We start from the raw sequence: 23,105 nt of genomic DNA on the forward strand, positions 1-23,105 counted from the left end.
CCCATCTAGAACGGAGCTTGCCAGGCATGAATCTAAGCCTCGAGTTATATAGGAGAACCTCATCACCTTCTTGAAAATCCTTCTTCCGGATATGGTGGTCATGAAATGCCTTAGTCTTTTCCTTATAGATCCGGGCATTCTCTTATGCCTCGTTCCTAAGACACTCAAGTTCCTCTAGTTACAATTTTCTGGCTAAACCCGCCTTGGTGAAATCCATGTTACCCAATAGGCTTTATGCTCAATTTCCACCGGAAGATGGCATAACTTACCATACACGATCCGGAAGGGACTCATCCCCAACGGAGTCTTATACGCCCATAGTGCATCTCCCAACCGGAAGCTCCAATCCTTCCTTTGTGGATTCACTACTTTCTCCAAAATTCGCTTAACCTCCCGGTTGGACACCTCCTCTTGTCCGTTGGTTTGGGGGTAATAAGCAGTTGCAATCTTATGCAATACCCCATAGCGCTTGAGCAGTGCCTCTACTTTCCTATTGCAAAAGTGGGACCCTTGGTCACTCACGATTGTTCATGGCGACCCATTGAGGCATACAATGTTATTTCTAATGAAAGAAATCACGGTATTTGCATCATCAAGGTGGGTAGGTATTGCTTCTACCCACTTTGATACGTAGTCAACCGCCAACCGAATATATAGATAACCATTTGAGTTGGAAAATGGTCCCATAAAGTCTATGCCCCATACATCAAATATCTCACAGAACAACATCAGTTGTTGAGGCATTTCATCCCTTTGGGATGTATTTCCCGACTTCTGACATTGGTGGCACGACACACAGAATCAATTAGCATCCTTGAATAAGGTTGGCCACCAGAATCCATAATCCAACACCTTTTTAGCTATCTGTTGTGGGCCAAAGTGGCCACCACACTCGGACGAATGGCAAGCTTCAAGAATGGGTTGGATTTCAGATTCTGGGACACATCTTCGAATTACTTGGTCCACTCCTCTCTTCCACAAGTGAGGGTCATCCCAAATGTAGTATTTGGAATCACTTCTCAACTTGTCCCTTTGGTGTTTAGAAAAGTTAGGATGGAAGATCTTAGCAACTAAGTAGTTCGCCATTGGTGCAAACCAAGGAAAGCTATTCAACACAGCAAGCAAACTATCCAAAAAGAATGAGTCATCAATCGGAAATGGGTCATATTTCAGATTTTCAAGGCGGCTCAAATGATCCGCAACCAAGTTTTGAAACCCACTTCGATCCCTAATCTCAATGTCAAACTCTTGCAAGAGCAAGATCCAACGTATGAGCCTAGGTTTCGACTCATTCTTTGTCAATAGGTACTTTAAAGCTGCATGATCCGTGTATACCACTATCTTGGACCCTAGAAAATAAGATCTGAATTTATCTAAAGCATGAACAATAGCTAGGAGTTCTTTTTCTGTAGTGGTATAGTTGGATTGTGCCGCATCCAATGTTTTTGAAGAATAAGCAATGATATAAGGGAGTTTACCATCGCGCTGTGCAAGCGCGGCACCTACAGCATGGTTTGAAGCATCGCACATTATCTCGAATGGCTGTGTCCAGTTGGGGCCTCGCACAATCAGTGCCGTGGTAAGAACTCTCCTTAACTCCTCAAACACACTCACACATGCACTGTCAAACTCAAAGTCCACATCCTTTTGGAGCAGGCACGACAATGGCAAAGAAATCTTGCTGAAATCCTTGATAAAGCACCTGTAAAATCCTGCATGCCCAAAAAAGGAACGGACCTCCTCACAAACGAAGGGTGAGGTAAATTGGTGGTAACATCGACCTTGGCCGAGTCTACAGAAATGCCTTCATTAGATACTACATGTCCTAACACTATACCTTGTCTTACCATGAAGTGACATTTTTCAAAATTTAAGACAAGGTTAATGTCAACACATCTAGCTAAGACTTTGGCCAAGTTCTCTAAGCAACAATCAAATGAAGTTCCATAAACACTGAAGTCATCCATAAAGACTTCTAGACAATTCTCCATCAGATCGGAAAAGACACTTGTCATACACCGCTGAGAAGTAGCAGGTGCATTGCATAGCCCAAATGGCATCCTTTTGTAAGCAAAGGTGCCAAAAGGACAAGTGAATGTGGTCTTTTCCTTATCCTCAGGAACAATGTGAATCTAGAAGTAACCAATGAAGCCATCAAGAAAGCAATAATGGGATTTACCCGCCAGTTAGTCCAACATCTGATCAATAAAGGGCAAAGGGTAGTGGTCCTTCCTTGTAGCGGCGTTCAACCTTCTATAATCAATGCACACCTGCTAATCGTTTTACACTCTCTTGGTGACCACTTCACCATCATCCTTTTTAACCGCAGTGATGCCTGATTTCTTGGGAATAACCTGGACCGAGCTCACCCACTCACTGTCAGAAATTGGATATATGATACCCGCTTCAAGTAGCCTAGTGACCTCCTTCTTCACCATGTCAAGGATGGTGGGGTTGAGCCTTCTTTGCGGTTGCCTAACTGGCCGAGCTCCCTCTTGGAGAAAAATACGATGCATGCACTTGCGAGGGTCAATCCCCACAATATCGGCCAGGCTCCAACCAATTGCCTTCTTGTGCTTTCTTAGAACATCTAAGAGCTTTCCTTCTTCTTCACTAGAAAGCTCACTAGCAATAATGACTGGAAACCTTTGTTTGTCCTCTAAGAAAGCATACTTCAAATGAGATGGAAGAGGCTTCAGTTCACTCTTTGCCTCAAGTTGAGGTTTCTTTTCATCAAGCTCCTAGAGTTCATTCTCGACAACTTTCTCTTGTTCACCCTCTTGGTCATCCGTCTCTTTAACAATAGGGTAGCACAATTTGTTGTGGTCTTCTCTTCGTACCTCTGCTACCACCTCATCAATTACATCACATCGGAGAACGGAATGCTCTTCGGGAGGGTGTTTCATGGCTTCTTCCAAATTAAACTTGATAGTCTTGACTCCGACCTCAAAGGAATATATGCCGGTGAAGGCATTTAGCTTGAATTTAGAGGTCTTAAGGAAGGGTCTACCAAGTAGAACAGAGGATGCGCTTCTATTCTCTATTGGGAGCATTTCAAGGATGTAAAAGTCAACTGGAAATACCAAATCCTTGATTGCCACGAGTACATCTTCTGCTATTCCCATCACAGTGATCACACTCTTATCGGCTAAGGCAAATTTCACCGTCGACTTCTTTAATGGAGCTATGTTCAACCGCACAAAGATAGAAAGCGGCATGATGCTTACGCAAGCCCCTAGGTCACACATACAGTCATGAAAAGTATGCCCACCAATACGACAAGACACCAAACATGGTCCAGGGTCACCACATTTTTCTGGAATAGGCTTCATTAAGGAAGAAATAGAACTACCCAAGGATAATGTCTCCAACTCTCCTATCCTATCCTTGTGTGTACACAAGTACTTCAAAAATTTTGCATACTTCGGAATTTGTTGAATGACATCAAGAAGTGGTATGGTTACCTCAACCTTCTTGAACACATGAAGCATATTTAAGTCAAACTCCGGAATCTTCTTTGCTTTCTTCACCATGGAAGGGAATGGGATAGGAATGGATTCGTCTACTATAGCTTTCCTCTTGGGTTCCTTAAGGCTTGCTGCTTCTTCCTCATGCCTTTTGTCTTCCTCCTCTTCTTCATGTGGAACCTCAACAACCACTTCTTCCTCATGAATGTCTTCCATGACCCTGGGAAGTATCTCCTCCAATGTAGTTTCCGACCGTAGAGTGATGGCGTTGAGACCACCCTTTGGGTTTGGAATGGGTTGGGATGGGAGGTTAGAAGAACTTGAGGGTTGGTTGGAGTTGTTAGGGGAAGGTAGAGACAACCTTAAAAGTATCTCGGTGATGTTGGACAATTGAGCAGTTATGGTACCAAATTGAGCTTCATGCTTCTCCACCACACCCTTGAGTCTCTCTTGCTTTTGGGTGAGTGCACGGTTGGGGTCATCACCTTAAGTAGTGGAGGAAGAAGTGGATTGGTTGGATTGTTACCTATGATGTGGGGCTTGGTATTTGGGATAGTTGTTTTGGTTTTGATGGGGTGCTTAGTTGTTGTGATTTTGGTTGGCTTGATGGTTGTTGTTGTTATGGTGGTATTGGGATGAGGATTGGTGGTTGTTGTAGTGAGAAGAAGAATTGTTCCATGATAAACCCCATTTTTAGGGTTTATCCTATGCTTAATCTAGTGGATTTTATCCATTATTCTCACACTTATTCATACAATTTGCATGTTTTACGTTTTTCTTCCTGATTTTGTGCTATGATTGAAAACATGCTTCTTTGGCCTTATATTTGCTAATATTAATCCTCTCTTATTACCATTCGATGCCGTGATATGTGTGTTAAGTGATTTCAGGGATTATTCCATCTTTGATTTTGATTGCTCCTTGTGCATTATCCCTCCACCCTTGATTGTGATTATTGCCATGAGAGTAGTTATTTTGGCCTTGAGAGGGATAGGGTAGACGGTTGTTGTAATTCACATTGGCTACGGCAAGGGCGTACTCCTCTTGAATTTGGTGACATTGATCGGTGTAATGCGTGGTGCTAGAGCACAAACCACAAATTCTAGGAGGGCCTTCAAGTTGAGCAACTTGGGGTGGGGCTTGGATGGCTTGGATGGAATAGAATGCCTTCTGCTCTTTATGCATCTCCGTAAGGATGGTGGTCATATCCCCAAGCACCTTGGTTAAGCTTGCTTCAGAAGGTGGTGCTTCTACTACACCCTTGAGGGGATTGCTTCTTACCCTTACATGTTGTGTAGCCTTGGCAACTTCATTTATCAAGCTCCAAGCTTATCCCGCCATCTTGTTTTTGGAAAAGGAACCACCACTAGAAGCGGTGAGAAATCTTCTATCTTCCGCACAAAGACCTCCGGTAAAGTAGCTAATGAGCAAATGAGTATCCAATCCATGGTGTGCACAAGATTCCAATAGCCTCAATCATATAAATGATGGCCTCAATCATATAAATGCATGTCTACGCAAAACTTTGGACATAAAGAATCAAACACATCAAAAATTACAATCACAGAAAGAGAATAAAGCACACAAGAAGGAAAATAATTGGTTATAAGATGTAACCACACAATTAGGCTCAAATTTCACAAGCTTGTGTTCTTAGCTCAAAAATCATGTTCCACAATGTATAGTTCAAGCAAGTTCAATGAAAGATTTTTCCCCAAATCAATTGGAATGTCAATGCCCTATAGATAATTTTCTCGAAAAATTTCATTATTTTGACTAAGCTTATTATGTATACATATGCAAAATTAAGAAGATGAAACTAAAAATCCTAAAAGACCTAAAAATGAAATGCAAAAGTGTTGGGATTAGAAACTTGTCACCCAAAAATGCTGACTGGTCGGACGACCTCCCCACACTTAAAAGTTTGCACCATCCTCGGTGCATTCAAAGATGAGCAAGGGGGTATGGCGACTCTCCGGATTGCCACTTTCAGCTGGTAGATCAACCGGTTGCTGCGTGTTCTTTCATCCACTTCCGTTTTAGCTTATAATGATTGGTGCACGAAATTGTGATCATCAACAATGGCGCCAAAGGACTTGGAGCTCTCAAACGTGAATCACACTTTGTAACAATTCCGCACAACTAACCAGCAAGTGCACTGGGTCGTCCAAGTAATACCTTATGTGAGTAAGGGTCGATCCCACGGAGACCGTCGGCTTGAAGCAAGCTATGGTCACCTTGTAAATCTCAGTCGGGCAAATTCAGATGGTGATGGAGAATTGATAATTAAAAGATAAATAAAACATAAAATAAGATAAAGATAGAGATACTTATGTAATTCATTGGTAAGAATTTCAGATAAGCGTATGAAGATGCTTTGTTCCTCCTGAACCTCTGCTTTCCTATTGCCTTCTTCCAATCATTCATACTCCCTTCCATGGCCAGCTTTATGTTGGGCATCACCGTTGTCAATAGCTACTTCCTGTCCTCTCAGTGAAAATGTTCTACGCACGCTGTCACCGCACGGCTAATCATCTGTCGGTTCTCGATCATGTTGGAATAGGATCCATTGATCCTTTTGCGTCTGTCACACGCCCAACAATTGCAAGTTTGAAGCTCGTCACAGTCATTCCTTCCCAGATCCTAGTCAGAATATCACAGACAAGGTTTAGACATTCCTGATCTCAGGAATGGCCGCCAATAATTCTAGCCTATACCACGAAAATTCTAATCTTAGATTAGAAACCCAAGAGATACACATTCAAGCTTGTTTGCATGTAGAACGGAAGTGGTTGTCAGTCACACATTCATAGGTGATAATGGTGATGAGTGTCACATAATCATCACATTCATCATGTTCTTGGGTGCGAATGAATATCTTGGAGAAGAAATAGACTTGAGTTGACTAGAAAAATAATAGTACTTTGTATTAATTCATGAAGGACAACAGAGCTCCACACCTTAATCTATGGTGTGTAGAAACTCCACCGTTAAAAATAGAAAAGTGATAATGGTGTAAGCATGGCTGAATGGCCAGCCTCCAAGGTCTAGGGACTAAACGTCCAAAGATTCCAAGATACAATAGCAAAAGGACCTATTTATAGAGAACTAGTAGCCTAGGGTTTACAGAAATAAGAAATTAATGCAAAAATCTTCTTCCGGGCCCACTTGGTGTGTGCCTGGGCTGAGCATTGAAGCTTCCATGTGTAGAGACTTTTCTTGGAGTTAAACACCAGCTTTTGTGCCAGTTTGGGCGTTTAACTCCAGCTTTTGTGCCAGTTTTGTCGTTAAACGCCAGAATTCTTGAGCTGACTTGGAACGCCTGTTTGGGCCATCAAATCTCAAGAAAAGTATAGACTATTATGTATTGCTGGAAAGCCCAGGATGTTTACTTTCCAACGCAATTGAGAGCGAGCAAATTGGGCTTTTGTAGCTCCAGAAAATCCAATTCGAGTGCAGGGAGTTCAGAATCCAACATCATCTGCAGTCCTTTTTCAGCCTCTGAATCAGATTTTTGCTCAGGTCCCTCAATTTCGGCCAGAAAATACCTGAAATCACAAAAAAACACACAAACTCATAGTAAAGTCCAGAAGAGTGATTTTTATTTAAAAACTAATAGAAACATAATAACAACTAACTAAAATATACTAAAAACATACTAAAAACAATGCCAAAAAGCGTATAAATTATCCACTCATCACAACACCAAACATAAATTGTTGCTTGTCCCCAAGCAACTAAAAATCAAATAGGATAAAAAGAAGAGAATATACAATGAATTCCAAAAACATCTATGAAGATCAGTATTAATTAGATGAGCGGGGCTATTAGCTTTTTGCTTCTAAACAGTTTTGGCATCGCACTTTATCTTTTGAAGTTCAGAATGATTGGCTTCTATAGGAACTCAGAATCCAGATAGTGTCTTTGATTCTCCTAGTTAAGTATGTTGATTCTTGAACAAAGCTACTTTATGAGTCTTGGCCGTGACCCTAAGCATTTTGATTTCCAGTATTACCACCGGATACATAAATGCCACAGACACATAACTAGGTGAACCTTTTTAGATTGTGACTCAGCTTTGCTAGAGTCCCCAATTAGAGGTGTCCAGAGCTCTTAAGCACACTCTTTTTGCTTTTGGACCACGACTTTAACTGCTCAGTCTCAAGTTTTTACTTGACACCTTCACGCCACAAGCACTTGGTTAGGGACAGCTTGGTTTAGCCGCTTAGGCCAGGATTCTACTCCTGTGGGCCCTCCTATCCACTGATGCTCAAAGCCTTGGATCCTTTTTATCACCCTTGCCTTTTGATTTAAAGGGGTATTGGCTTTTTCTGCTTGCTTTTCTTTTTTTTTCTTTCTCTTTTTTTTTTTGCAAGCTTTTTACTGCTTTTTCTTGCTTCAAGAATCAATTTTATGATTTTTCAGATCATCAGATAACATCTCCTTTTCCTATCATTCTTTCAAGAGCCAACAATTTTAACATTCATAAACAATCAAATTCAAAAATATGCACTATTCAATCATTCATTCAGAAAAACAATAATATTGCCACCACATCAAAATAATTAAACTGTTTTAAAATTTGAAATTCATGCACTTCTTTTTCTTTTTCAATTAAAAACATTTTTCATTTATGAAAGGTGATGGATTCATTTTCATAGCTTTAAGGCATAGAAACTTAGACACTAATGATCATGTAATAAAGACACAAATATAAATAAACATAAGGCATAATTTTCAAAAAATAGAAAATAAAGAACAAGGAAATTAAAGAACGGGTCCACCTTAGTGATGGCGGCTTGTTCTTCCTCTTGAAGATCTTATGGAGTGCTTGAGCTCCTCAATGTCTCTTCCTTGCCTTTGTTGCTCCTCTCTCATGGTTCTTTGGTCTTCTCTAATTTCATGGAGGAGGATGGAATACTCTTGGTGCTCCACCCTTAGTTGTCCCATGTTGGAACTTAATTCTCCTAGAGAGGTGTTGATTTGCTCCCAATATTTTTGTGGAGGAAAATGCATCCCTTGAGGCATTTCAGGAATTTCATGATGAGGAGTTTCCTTATGCTCTTATCCATGAGTGGGATCTCTTGTTTGCTCCATCCTTTTCTTAGTGATGGGCTTGTCCTCATCAATGAGGATGTCTTCCTCTATGTCAATTCCAGCTGAATTACAGAGGTGACAAATGAAGTGAGGGAAGGCTAACCTTGCTACAGTAGAGGACTTGTCCGCTACCTTGTAGAGTTCTTGGGATATAACCTCATGAACTTCTACTTCCTCTCTAATCATGATGCTATGAATCATGATAGCCCGATCTATAGTAACTTCAGACCGGTTGCTAGTGGGAATGATCGAGCGTTGGATGAACTCCAACCATCCCCTAGCCACGGGCTTGAGGTCATGCCTTCTTAGTTGAACCGGCTTCCCTCTTGAATCTCTCTTCCATTGGGCGCCCTCTTCACAGATGTCCATGAGGACTTGGTCCAACCTTTAATCAAAGTTGACCCTTCTAGTATATGGGTGTGCATCTCCTTGCATCATGGGCAAGTTGAATGCCAACCTTACATTTTCCAGACTAAAATCTAAGTATTTCCCCCGAACCATTGTAAGCCAATTCTTAGGGTCCGGGTTCACACTTTGATCATGGTTCTTGGTGATCCATGCATTGGCATAGAACTCTTGAACCATTAAGATCCCGACTTGTTGAATGGGGTTGGTGAGAACTTCCCAACCTCTTCTTCGGATCTCATGTCGGATCTTCGGATATTCGCCCTTTTTGAGCTTAAAAGGGACCTCGGGGATCACCTTCTTCTTGGCCACAACTTCATAGAAATGGTCTTGATGTACCCTTGAGAGGAATCTCTCCATCTCCCATGACTCGGAGGTGGAAGCTTTTGCCTTCCCTTTCCTCTTTCTAGAGGTTTCTCTGGCCTTTGGTGCCATAAATGGTTATGGAAAAACAAAAAGCTTTAGCTTTTACCACACCAAACTTAGAAGGTTTGATCATCCTCGAGCAAAAGAAGAAAGAAGAGAGTAGAAGAAGAAGAAATAGAGGAGATGGAAGGGGCTTAGTGTCTCGGCCAAGGGGGAGAAGTAGTGTGTATGTTGTGTAAAAATTAAGGAGTGAAGATGGGTTTATATAGGAGTGGAGAGGGGGGGTATGGTTCGGCCATTATGGGTGGGTTTAGGTAGGAAAGTGGTTTGAATTTGAATGGTGAGGTAGGTGGGGTTTTATGAAGAATGGATGTGAGTGGTGAAGAGAATGGTGGGATTTAATAGGTGAGGGGTTTTTGGGGAAGAGGTATTGAGGTGATTGGTGAATGGGTGAAGAAGAGAGAGAGAGGTGGGGTAGGTGGAGATCCTGTGGGGTCCACAGATCCTGAGGTGTCAAGGATTTCTCATCCCTGCACCATGTGGCGTGCAAAACGCCCCTTGCTGCCAATCCTGGCGTTAAACGCCAGTCTGGTGCCCATTTCTAGCGTTAAACGCCCAGAATGGTGCCAGACTGGGCGTTTAACGCCCATTCTGCTACCCTTACTGGCGTTTAAACGCCAGTAAGTTTCTCCTCCAGGGTGTTCTGTTTTTAATACTATTTTTCCTTCTGTTTTTGCTTTTTTAATTGTTTTTGTGACTTCACATGATCATCAACCTACAAAAAACATAAAATAACAAAAGAAAATAGAAATTCAATATAGATAGTTAAAGATTGGGTTGCCTCCTAACAAGCGCTTTTTTAATGTCAATAGCTTGACAGTGGCTCTTATGGAGCCTCACAGATGTTTAGAGCAATGTTGGAACCTCCCAACACCAAACTTAGAGTTTGACTGTGGGGGCTCTGTTTGTCTCTGTATTAAGAGAAGCTCTTCATGCTTCCTCTCCATGGTTACAGAGGGATATCCTTGAGCTTTAAACACAAGGGGATCTTCATTCACTTGAATGATCAATTCTCCTCTGTCAACATCAATTACAGCTTTTGTTGTGGCTAGGAAGGGTCTGCCAAGGATGATGGATTCATCCATACACTTCCCAGTCTCTAGGATTATGAAATCAGTAGGGATGTAATGGTCTTCAACTTTTACCAAGACATCCTCTACAAGTCTATAAGCTTGTTTCCTTGAATTGTCTGCCATCTCCACTGAGATTCTTGCAGCTTGTACCTCAATGATCCCTAGCTTCTCCATTACAGAGAGAGGCATAAGGTTTTTACTTGACCCCAGGTCACACAGAGCCTTCTCAAAGGTCATGGTGCCTATGTTACAAGGGATTAAGAATTTTCCAGGGTCTTGTCTCTTCAGAGGTAATCTCTGCCTAGTCAAGTCATCCAGTTCTTTGATGAGCATTGGAGGTTCATCCTCCCAAGTCTCATTACCAAACAACCTGGCATTTAGCTTCATGATTGCTCCAAGGTACTTAGCAACTTGCTCTTTAGGAACATCTTCATCCTCTTCAGAGAAAAAATACTCATCAGAGCTCATGAATGGCAAAAGTAAATTTAATGGAATCTCTATGGTCTCAGTGTGAGCCTCAGATTCCCATGGTTCCTCATTAGGGAACTCCATAGAGGTCAGTGGACGTCCATTGAGGTCTTCCTCAGTGGAGATCACTGCTTCTTCCTCCTCTCCATGTTCAGCCATGTGAGATATGGTTATGGCCTTGTACTCTCTTTTTGGATTCTCTTCTGTATTACTTGGAAGAGTACTAGGAGGGAGTTCAGTAACTTTCTTACTCAGCTGACCTACTTGTGCCTCCAAATTTCTAATGGAGGACCTTGTTTCAGTCATGAAACTTTGAGTGGTTTTAATTAGATCAGAGACAGTGGTTGCTAAGTTAGAGTGGCTTTGCTTAGAATTCTCTGTCTGTTGCTGAGAAGATGATGGAAAAGGTTTGCCATTGCTAAACCTATTTCTTCCATCATTATTGTTGTTGAAGTCTTGTTGAGGCCTCTGTTGATCCTTCCATGAGAGGTTTGGATGATTTCTCCATGAAGGATTATAGGTGTTTCCATAGGGTTCTCCCATGTAATTCACCTCTTCCATTGCTGGGTTCTCAGGATCATAAGCTTCTTCTTCAGAGGACGCTTCCTTAGTACTGCCTGTTGCTACTTGCATTCCAGACAGACTCTGAGAAATCATATTGACTTGTTGGGTAAATATTTTATTCTAAGCCAATATGGCATTCAGAGTATCAATCTCAAGAATTTCTTTCTTCTGAGTTGTCCCATTATTCACAGGATTCCTTTCAGAAGTGTACATGAATTGGTTATTTGCAACCATCTCAATGAGTTCCTGAGCTTCTGCAGGCGTCTTCTTCAGATGAAGAGATCCTCCAGCAGAGCTGTCCAATGACATCTTGGATAGTTCAGACAGACCATCATAGAAGATTCCTATGATACTCCATTCTGAAAGCATGTTAGAAAGGCACCATCTGATCAATTGCTTGTATCTTTCCCAAGCTTCATAGAGGGATTCACCTTCCTTCTGTCTGAAGGTTTGGACTTCCACTCTAAGCTTACTCAATTTTTGAGGTGGAAAGAACTTTGCCAAGAAGGCATTGACTAGCTTTTCCAAAGAGTTCAGGCTTTTTTTAGGTTGTGAGTCCAACCATGTCCTAGCTCTGTCTCTTAAAGCAAAAGGAAAGAGCATAAGTTTGTAAACTTCAGGGTCAACCCCATTGGTCTTGACAGTGTCACAGATTTGCAAGAATTCAGCTAAGAACTGATGAGGATCTTCCAATGGAAGTCCATGAAACTTGCAATTCTGTTGCATCAGAGAAATTAATTGAGGCTTAAGCTCAAAGTTGTTTGCTCCAATGGCAGGGATTGAGATGCTTCTCCCAAAGAAGTCGGGAGTAGGTGCAGTAAAGTCACCAAGCACCTTCCTTGCATTATTGGCATTGTTGTTTTCGGCTGCCATGGCTTCTTCTTCTTTGAAAACCTCTGTTAGGCCCTCTAGAGAGAATTGTGCTTTAGCTTCTCTTAGCTTTCTCTTCAAGGTCCTTTCAGGTTCAGGATCAGCTTGAACAAGTATGCCTTTATCTTTGTTCCTGCTCATATGAAAGAGAAGAGAACAAGAAAGTATGGAATCCTCTATGTTACAGTATAGAGATTCCTTGAGGTGTCAGAGGAAAAGAAGAATAGAAGAAGAAGGTAGAAAGAGAAGAATTCGAACTTATCAAGAGGGATAGAGTTCGAATTGTTGATAGTGGAAGAGTGTTAGTCCTTAAGTAGAAGGATGTGAGAAGAGGGAAAGAATTTTCGAAATTAAAGTAAAAGATTTTGAAATAATTAAAAGAAATTTTGAAAATTTGATTGATGATTTTCGAAAACTAAAATTGGGAAAGAAATTAAGTGATTTTGAAAAGATTTTGAAATTAGAAATTAAAAAGATATGATTGAAAATTAATTTTGAAAAAGATGTGATTGAAAAGATATGAATGAGAAGATATGATTGAAAATCAAATAAAAAAGAGAAAGTTTTAAAATTAAAGTTGATTACTTGACTAACAAAAAATTAGAAAATATGATTCTAGAATTTAAAATTTGATCCTTTCTTAATAGGCAAGTAACAACTTAAAAATTTTGAATTAAATCACTAATTGTAGCAAGGATTTTTGAAAATAGTAATAAATAAAAAATTGAAAAGAAATTGATTTTGAAAAGATATGATTAAAAAGATATCATTTGAAAAAGATTTGATTTTGAAAAATTATGAAAATTTGAAAAAAATTTGAATTAAAAACAAAATCTTCCCTCTAGTGTCATCCTGGCGTTAAACGCCCAAAATGGTATCCATTCTGGCGTTTAACGCCCAAAATCCTACCTTTTTGGGCGTTAAACGCCCAGCCAGGTGCCCTGGCTGGCGTTTAAACGCCAGTTTTCCTTCTTTACTGGGCGTTTTGAACGCCCAGCTTTTTCTGTTTGATTCCTCTGCTGAATGTTCTGAATCATCAATTCTCTGTATTATTGACTTGAAAAGACATAGTTTTGAAAATTTTTTTGAATTTTTCAATGATGAGAAACAATCAAAATACAACTAATCTTAGGAAACTCAAATCAAACAAACAATGCATGCAGGACACCAAACTTAAAAATTTTCATATAAGAGACACTAACAAATTAAGAATGCATATGAGAAACAACAAAACACACAAAACAAGAGAATTCAGAGATCAGAGCAATGAAACCATCAAGAACAACTTGAAGATTAATGAAGAACATAATGCATGTAATTTTCGAAAATTAGAGGCATGCAATTGACACCAAACTTAAAAATTGACACTAGACTCAAACAAGAAACATAAAATATATTTTATTTTTATGATTTTTTAAAATTTTTTTGTGGTTTTTCAAAAATTGAGTGGAAAAGAAAATAAAGGGATTCAATTTTTTTGAAAAGACTTCCAGGAATCATTGCAATGCTAGTCTAAGACTCCGGTCCCGGAATTAGACATGGCTTACTAGCCAGCCAAGCTTTGAATAAAAGCTCCGGTCCAAAACACTAGACATGGCCAATGGCCAGCCAAGCTTTAGCAGATCATTGCTAACAACAGCAAAATTGATAGAAATCAACAAGCTCTTGTGATGATAAGTTGAAACCTCGGTCCAATAAGATTAGACATGGCTTCACAGCCAGCCAGACTTCAACAGATCATCATGAAACTCTAGAATTCATTCTTAAAAACTCTGAAGAACAAAATAGAAAAATATTTTTTTTTGAATTTTTTGAAAATAAAAATAAAATAAAATTACCTAATCTAAGCAACAAGATGAACCGTCAGTTGTCCAAACTCGACAAATCCCTGGCAATGGCGCCAAGAACTTGGTGCACGAAATTGTGATCATCAACAATGGCGCCAAAGGACTTGGAGCTCTCAAACGTGAATCACACTTTGTCACAATTTCACACAACTAACTAGCAAGTGCACTGGGTCGTCCAAGTAATACCTTATGTGAGTAAGGGTCGATCCCATGGAGACTGTCGGCTTGAAGCAAGCTATGGTCACCTTGTAAATCTCAGTCAGGCGAATTCAGATGGTGATGGAGAATTGATAATTAAAAGATAAATAAAACATAAAATAAGATAAAGATAGAGATACTTATGTAATTCATTGGTAGGAATTTCAGATAAGCGTATGAAGATGCTTTGTTCCTCCTGAACCTCTGCTTTCCTATTGCCTTCTTCCAATCATTCATACTCCCTTCCATGGCCAGCTTTATGTTGGGCATCACCGTTGTCAATGGCTACTTCCCGTCCTCTCAGTGAAAATGTTCTATGCACGCTGTCACTGCACGGCGAATCATCTGTCGGTTCTCAATCATGTTGGAATAGGATCCATTGATCCTTTTGCGTCTGTCACACGCCCAACAATCGCGAGTTTGAAGCTCTTCACAGTCATCCCTTCCCAGATCCTACTCAGAATACCACAGACAAGGTTTAGATGTTTCGGATCTCAGGAATGGCCGCCAATAATTCTAGCCTATACCACGAAGGTTCTAATCTTAGATTAGAAACCCAAGAGATACACATTCAAGCTTGTTTGCATGTAGAACGGAAGTGGTTGTCAGTCACGCATTCATAGGTGATAATGGTGATGAGTGTCACATAATCATCACATTCATCATGTTCTTGGGTGCGAATGAATATCTTGGAGAAGAAATAGAATTGAGTTGAATAGAAAAACAATAGTACTTTGTATTAATTCATGAAGGACAGCAGAGCTCCACACCTTAATCTATGGTGTGTAGAAACTCCACCGTTGAAAATACAAAAGTGATAATGGTGTAAGCATGGCTGAATGGCCAGCCTCCAAGGTCTAGGGACTAAACGTCCAAAGATTCCAAGATACAATAGCAAAAGGTCCTATTTATAGAGAACTAGTAGCCTAGGGTTTACAGAAATAAGAAATTAATGCAAAAATGTTCTTCCGGACCCACTTGGTGTGTGCTTGGGCTGAGCATTGAAGCTTCCATGTGTAGATACTTTTTTTGGAGTTAAACGCCAGTTTTTGTGCCAGTTTGGGCGTTTAACTCCAGCTTTTGTGCCAGTTCTGTCGTTAAACGCCAGAATTCTTGAGCTGACTTGGAACGCCTGTTTGGGTCATCAAATCTTGGGCAAAGTATAGATTATTATATATTGCTGGAAAGCCCAGAATGTCTACTTTCCAACCCAATTGAGAGCGCGCCAATTGGGATTCTGTAGCTCCAGAAAATCCATTTCGAGTGCAGGAAGGTCAGAATCCAACAGCATCTGCAGTCTTTTTTCAGCCTCTGAATCAGATTTTTGCTCAGATCCCTCAATTTCAGCCAGAAAATACCTGAAATCACAGAAAAATACGCAAACTCATAGTAAAGTCTAGAAGAGTGATTTTTATTTAAAAACTAATAAAAAGATAATAAAAACTAACTAAAATATACTAAAAACATACTAAAAACAATGCCAAAAAGCGTATAAATTATCCGCTCATCAATGATTCATCGTGAAAATAGAAGGCAGGATAGTGAAAAAGTAAATGCAAAAGCAAGGAAGCATACATTGTTGGAATGAGGTAATAATCACTAGGATAGAGTGAGTGACCCAATGTGTGACATTAATGAAACAAGCGTGTGGGTTTTAAGATGCATGCGGTCTAGAACACACACTAACATAAAAAACTATGCCACATATTCACAAAGAAAGTATGTACTTCACTCATCCCAAAGTGCTCGAGATGCTCTAAACTTGTGGCTTAAAACAACCAAACAAGCAATAAAGAAGCATGAAAGCATTCAAGCCAAGAACAACATATGGATACATATAATCAAGAAATACAATGCATTAAGATAAATGCACAACATCCATCAATTAATTGCCTAATCAAAGAATAGGATTCAAATCACATGGTGGCCAAATCATGCAATTCAAAAAAAAGATTTAGAAACTTGAAGGCAAAGTCATATGTACTTGGTGTTCTATAAAGTTGAGCATGAAAAATTCAAAACCAAGTAATAAATTTTAACCTCAACAAAGAATCCATCAATGACAATTAACACAATGATGTTTGGTGCACGAATTGTGAATCACACTTTTCACAACTCGTACCACTAACCAGCAAGTGCACTGGGTCGTCCAAGTAATACCTTACGTGAGTAAGGGTCGAATCCCACGGAGATTGTTGGCTTGAAACAATCTATGGTTATCTTGTAATTCTTAGTCAGGATATCAATTATAATTATCAGTTTGGATTGCGGAAAATAAAAGAGCATGAATTAAATACTTGTTATGCAGTAATGGAGAATATGTTGGAGTTTTGGAGATGCTTTGTCTTCTGAGTCTCTGCTTTCTCCCTGTCTTCTTCTTCACGCACGCAAGGTTCCTCCTATGGCAAGCTGTGTGTTGGTGGATCACCGTTGTCAATGACTACCATCCGTCCTCTCAGTGAAAATGGTCCAGGTGCGCTGTCACCGCACGGCTAATCATCTGTCGGTTCTCACTCATGCTGGAATAGGATCCATTGATCCTTTTGCGTCTATCACTACGCCTAACCCTTGTGAGTTTGAAGCTCATTACAGTCATTCAATCCCTGAATCCTACTCGGAATACCACAGACAAGGTTTAGACTTTCCAGATTCTCAAGAATGCTGCCAATGGATTCTAGCTTATACCACGAAGATTCTGATTAAGGAATCCAAGAGATACTCATTCAATCAAAGGTAGAACGGAGGTGGTTGTCAGGAATGTGTTCATAGGTTGAGAATGGTGATGAGTGTCACGGATCATCAAATCCATCATATTGAAGTGCGAATGAACATCTTAGATAGAAACAAGCGTGTTTGAATAGAAAACAAAAATAATTGCATTAATTCATCGGGACACAGCAGAGCTCCTCACCCCCAACAATGGAGTTTAGAGACTCATGCCATCAAAGAGTACAAAGTTTAGATCTAAAAATGTCATGAGGTGCAAAATAAATCTCTAAAAGTTGTTTAAATACTAAACTAGTAACCTAGGTTTACAGAAAATGAGTAAACTAAGATAGATAGTGCAGAAATCCACTTCTGGGGCCCACTTGGTGTGTGCTGGGGCTGAGACTTAAGCTTTACACATGCCTAGGCTGTTTCTAGAGTTAAACGCCAGGTTGTAACCTGTTTCTGGCGTTTAACTCCAACTTGTAACCTGTTTCTGGCGTTTAACGCCAGAATGCAACATGAAACTGGCGTTGAACGCCATTTTACGTCATCTATCCTTGAGAAAAATATGGACTATTATATATTGCTGGAAATCCCTGGATGTCGACTTTCCAACGCAATTGAAAGCGCACCAATTGGAATCCTATAGCTCCAAAAAATCCATTCCGAGTGCAGGGAGGTCAGAATCCAACAGCATCAGCAGTCCTTTTTCAGCCTGAATCAGATTTTTGCTCAGCTCCCTCAATTTCAGCCAGAAATTACCTGAAATCAGAGAAAAACACACAAACTCATAGTAAAGTCGAGAAATGTTATTTTTATTTAAAAACTAATAAAAATATAATAAAAAGTGACTAAAACATATTAAACACTACCTAAAAACAATGCCAAAAAGCGTATAAATTATCCGCTCATCATAACACCAAACTTAAATTGTTGCTTGTCTCCAAGCAACTAAAAACAAAGTAGGATAAAAAGAAGAGAATATACAATGAATTCCAAAAACATCTATGAAGATCAGTCTTAATTAGATGAGCGGGGCTATTAGCTTTTTGCTTCTGAATAGTTTTGGCATCTCACTTTATCCTTCAAAGTTCAGAATGATTGGTATATATAGGAACTCAGAATTCAGATAGTCTTATTGATTCTCCTAGTTCAGTATGTTGATTCTTGAACGCAGCTACTTTTGAACTGGGTGAACCTTTTCAGATTGTGACTCAGCTTTGCTAAAGTCCCCAATTAGAGGTGTCCAGGGTTCTTAAGCACACTCTGTTTTTGCTTTGGACCTCAACTTTTGTAACAACCCCGATTTTCGAGAACGCAAAATCTTTTCTGAAAGTATCTCAATCCTCATTGTCATTATGTCATCTTTAAGTTAGAACCTTTTCCGAGACAAGCTCGATAACGCGGTCATGAAGAACCTGGTTTTTGAACCGTATCGGTTAGAAGTTTTGATTTGGTTTTTTGTAAATAGTCCCAGTTTGACGAACCGGACTCGATTTATGAGAGAAGAGAGATAATAGGATGATATTATCATTATATTAGTATTAGAAGCTTCTTGAATAATATTATAAGGTTACCTGGTCAGTTTTAGTTAAAAACAGAAAATCGATTTAACCGGGTTTACGGTTTACTGGTGCAGCTTAGCACCAACACTCTCTGATGAATTTAGCAATTCTAAGGCCTCATTATACATGTATTATTCTCATAATAAATATGTTACTAGTGTCATTTATTCTAGTAGCTCATAAAATAATTTTTAGAGATGTTTTTACGAGTGTTCTGATACACCTAGTTTTAGTAGTTGTACACCAGAGATATTTTAATATTATTTTAATCCACCTCCAAGCCAACCAATCACAACTCACCTTACACCCCCAAGACCTCCAAGGCTGTCTCATTTAATCATTTTGGCCGAAAATAACAAGAGAGAAAAGAGAGAAACTTTCATGAACACTTAATCTTCAAAGCTTGATTTCTTCTAAACTAAAACTCAAATCAAAACTTCGATTTCACCAAAATGATCCTCTCTTCTTCCTCTACATAACCATGTAACTTATCAAGGATGGAAATAAGGTGAGATGGCTGTCTCCCTTCCATTTCAATTCGGTTTTCAAGGAAAACCATGCAAAATATGTGTTTTCTTGATGTTCTTCCTTAGGAATCATGCTTAACTTGACTTGGGGGCCAAGAAACGTGAATTTCCAGCAAGTCTAAGGTGAGATATCTCTTCCTAACATACTGAGTGAGATTTGGTCAGTTGAGAGTTTTTGGATTTAAAGTTGTTCTTGATGTGATTTAGGAGGAAAAAGTGCTTAAGGACCACCTGAAAGTTTAACCGAATTAGGAGCAGCAAAACCAGGTAGGGTGTCACGAAATTAATCTTGATTATTTTTGTTTGAGTTGTGTGAATGTTGTATAAATTGTCTGTGCTAAAAATTGGTTGCATATATGATTGATTCTTGGTGAAAATTTGGTGAAATTTTGATGAAATTTGATGAAATTCAAGCTTTAAAGTTCATGTTCTTGGGCAGCTGGAAAAACGAAACCCTAAGCTTAAATTGAGGTTCAATTTGTGTTGAAATCATGTAGAAAAGATGGGGTTTTAGTGGCTGCTAATTTATTATGAATTATAGTAAAAATCGGTTGCTGAAAAGACTGAAAAATGGGTAAAAATAGAGAAGGAATCTGAAGAATTTATGAAGAACATGAAGAACACTTTGAGTGTGATGAAGAACAATGAAGAACACCTTTTTGATTCATAAAAGGGCAAGGAAGTAATTAATTTGGTGTTTGGGGGGTTATTTAGTAATTTCTAAAAGTTAGAGTGGTAAAAGTAGAAATATTAAAAGTTACGGGTGGTAAAAAGTGAATTTTAAAGGTTAAAAGTAAAAGTAAGTTAATTTTCGAAAATTTAATGATAAAATAATAAAAAAATAATAAAGTATTAAATAATAATATTTAATTAAAAATAATATTTTAATAAAAATAATAAAATAATGTGGAAAAGGCAGTTTTCTGTAAAAGCTTTAGAAAGACAACTTTAAGCGTAGAATTTCATAATTACCTTCATAAAACATCTAGGGAGTGGTAAAAACATATTAGTGAGGCAAAGATAAATAAAAGATAAAAAGTTGAAGAAAAGATAAAAATCGAAGAAAAAGTCTGTAAAGTTTTAATGACAGAAAAACAGACAGAGACTAGTGAATGAACTAGGGCAACATAGTTAGTCCTGGAATTGCGAATAGGGTTAGGTATTATAGGAAAAGTTAAACTGTTTCAGTATAGACTTAATGAACCTATACTTGGGACAGACTAACTATTCATACCGAAATTTACATAAGCTTTAAATACATACGTTAAACAGAGAAATCAGAGCAGAGTAAAGAAACACAGAGAATAGAGTAACCAGAGCAGAATAAAGGGATACAGAGAAAAGAGTAATTAGAGCAAAGTAAAAAGACAAAGAAAAAAGAGTAATGTGATAAAGAGAAATGGTTTGAATTAAGATGTTGTAAAAGTGAAAGATGTAAAGTTTGTACAGTATGATTGAACAGAGAAAGAAAGAGGTACTGCATAAGAATGTGAAAATGATGATGAATAATGAGAATGATTATGTGATGATTTGTTGCTTGAGGCAAACCAAGAGATATTTATTTGTTGCTTGAGGCAACCCAAGAGATGTGTTTATTCATTTGTTGCATTAAGGCAACTCCAGATATATTTGTATGATCATCTACTGCAGTGAGACAGTCAGATAGATAATGGTGTGATCACTGAGAACACTTTCCTACGGTACAGATCCATATTTTATTTCTGTAAGGCAGATGGGTTATTTCCTGCTATAGAAGTACCGTGACCACCTGTTCCATTTCTGTAGTGGCAGAGGGGTTATTTCCTGTATACAGAAGGTGTGTCGGCGTACATCCCTGCAGTAGCAGAAGTGTTATTTCCTGCGTGCAGTAGACCCTGTGGTGGCAGAGGGGTTATTTCCTGTACACAGGGGTATAGCCAATAGGAAAGCCTTATCCAGACAAAGGTTGCTGGATAACGTCGGGAGCGGGTTAGTAACCGACAGATGAGCTCATTACCTGCACTAGGGCTAGACATGCATCATACTTGGTTGCGCATTTCCTTTGTTATGTTTATGGTATGAATGTATGCTTTCCTTGTTTGTATTCCATTCTCTGCGCTTGTGATATTTTCTTGTATTCTTCTGTTTGTGTTCTGCTATCTGTTTTCTCTATCTTCTCTACTTATCTGTGTTTTCTAATTACTGCTTCCTTGTATTCTGCTAATAGTCTGCTAAACAACATAGTATTAATGAACGTAACTAATAACCCCGACAGTACTAAGAACTCCCCAGTTCTTACCCCTTCTCTCTCCATTCCCCCTTCAGATGGAAGTAAGAGTACCTTACCATAGTTTGCTAATGACCGTTCGCATGAAGAGGATTCTGCTCTAGATAGTCTTCTGAGTCTAGGGTGAATATCGTTCTCTGATTATATGTAAATACTGTGAGACCAGCCAACATCTGCACCCCTTCGTATGCGCACTTTAATCTAAATCCTGTGTACGAGATTCCTATTTTGTGGATACTTCATGAGGTACCAGAGAGACGTCTTGTGGAAAAGTCTGATCGTGCAGAGGAGTAGCAGATAATGTTCTATCTTTTGATGACGTTCCACCTGACTTGAGTTGTGAAGACTTAGAACGTACTTTTCCTCACTTTAGTAGTTTAGAGGGACTAGGTGAGTATAGAGTCTAGGCTAGCCTAGGTGCTAGCTTAGGGACCTCTTGAACAGGTCAGGACCTGGGATGTTGTATGTATGTATATGTATATAGTTATTATCTAGCTATACCTAGGGGTGTTCTAACTAAAGGTCTATACTCTAATAAAGGCTGGATAACTGAATGTTGCTAGCTACTTGTGATGTATTTATGTGTGGTTGCTTATAACTATTTTATCTGTTATCAGCTGTGAGTTGATTATGAATGATTCCGTCTATTGATCCAAATGTTTTCAAAAAAAAAAGTACTTCGCTAACTAACTACGCTTTTAACAACGAATCAGGCTCATATAATAAATAATAGATAATAATTAGGATGACAAATTGGTAGCACTCAGTTTCTGGTATGTCCTAGGCGTACTGAAAATTGGGTCATTACAATTTGGTATCAGAGCAATTCGTTTCCAGTAGAGCCTGGGGAGTGGACTGACTATGCTTCATTGCATACTCTGCTTGTGTGTTCACGCCATTAGGGTATCTTTAAGATACATTTGGCATGAATGTCTATGAGTGCTCATTTTGGGAATGTTCGTGCCTTACTTGAAATATTAAGACTGATCACTTTAATGTTGATTGTTTGGTGCGGATAGGACCTTAATGACTGCGAATAGACATAGTTTAATCGAGTTCCGAATGACGAATCGATGCGAGGCACAGCTATCCTCATAGCTGTTATGATCTCCATGGTTATGGTTATGTTATATTTGGATGCTGTAAGGAACGAACGCTTATTTTACTTGTGAGGAATCTGGACACATAGCTAGGATGTACCCAAGAAAGTTTTTTCGGAATCTAGTGTGAACCCAGCAACAAGGTTGAGTGTTTGCCATGACTGCTGATGATGCTATGCAATCAGACACCCTGATCCAAGGTCAGTGTATTGTCAAAGATCGATTTCTAACTGTACTGTATGACTCGGGTGCATCGCATTCCTTTGTTTCTTTAACTGTTGCTCGTGAGTTGGGACTAGATTTCTCTGAGTTGAACTTTGATCTGATTGTCCATATACCTGCATCCCAAAATGCTTTGACCAGTTTAGTGTGCCTGCAAGTACCATTCGCTATTAGGAACATGACTTTTATACATGATCTAATCTGTTTGCCTCTATGTAGTTTAGAAGTTATTTTAGGATTAGATTTTGTTATCTAAGTATCATGTTTTCCTTGACTATTTTAAAAGAACTGCTGTTATTCC

The 23,105-nt window shown here is 39.1% G+C and overlaps 1 non-coding gene across 1 annotated transcript; it reads left to right on the plus strand.

Moving 5' to 3' along the window:
• The first annotated feature begins 11,863 nt into the window (after positions 1–11,863).
• Positions 11,864–11,971, plus strand: LOC148573547 (small nucleolar RNA R71). The gene has a single exon (XR_015906198.1). It is a non-coding gene; the product is annotated as a small nucleolar RNA R71 (small nucleolar RNA).
• Positions 11,972–23,105: the final 11,134 nt, after the last annotated feature.

This window comes from Arachis ipaensis, chromosome B2 (genome assembly GCF_059453495.1).
Source record: "Arachis ipaensis isolate K30076 ecotype BB chromosome B2, ASM5945349v1, whole genome shotgun sequence".
Lineage (NCBI taxonomy): Eukaryota > Viridiplantae > Streptophyta > Magnoliopsida > Fabales > Fabaceae > Arachis > Arachis ipaensis.